The 383-nt window shown below is 61.4% G+C and overlaps 1 protein-coding gene across 1 annotated transcript in view; it reads left to right on the forward strand.

Annotated features, from left to right (window-relative positions):
- Window positions 1-383, forward strand: part of LOC104494113 (protein PPP5D1-like) — a gene marked incomplete at both ends in the record, with an annotated part of 2,215 nt that overhangs the window by 911 nt on the left and 921 nt on the right. The gene's annotated exons all lie outside the window — the stretch shown is intronic.

Raw genomic sequence — 383 nt, forward strand, 5'->3', positions numbered from 1 at the left:
TCAGGAAAAGCTTGAGGGTCCTTGGATGGATCTGGGGGGGTCTCAGGAAGGTCTTGGGGGTCTCCCTGAAGACTTTTGGGGTGGAGGAGAAGGTCTCAGAGTTTTCCAGGGGCCATGAGTGTCCCCAGCAAAGGCTGAGGGTCCTCCTGGGGGTCTTGAAGTCCCTCTGAGGGGCTTGAGGCTCCTTTGAGAGCCCCCAGGGGAGGCTCAAGGTCCCCGAGGGGGTCACGGGGGTCCCTGACAGTAGCTCAGGGTCACCTGGGAAGGTCTTGGGCTCTTTGGGGGGTCTATGTCTGGTCCTCAACAGCCTGGAGGAGCTGTAGGGGTCTCCAGGAGGGGCTCAGGGGACCATGGGGTGTCTCCAAGAAGGTCTTGGGGGACCA

The sequence above is a fragment of the Buceros rhinoceros genome, unplaced genomic scaffold (genome assembly GCF_000710305.1).
Source record: "Buceros rhinoceros silvestris isolate BGI_N320 unplaced genomic scaffold, ASM71030v1 scaffold27975, whole genome shotgun sequence".
In the NCBI taxonomy this organism is placed as follows: domain Eukaryota; kingdom Metazoa; phylum Chordata; class Aves; order Bucerotiformes; family Bucerotidae; genus Buceros; species Buceros rhinoceros.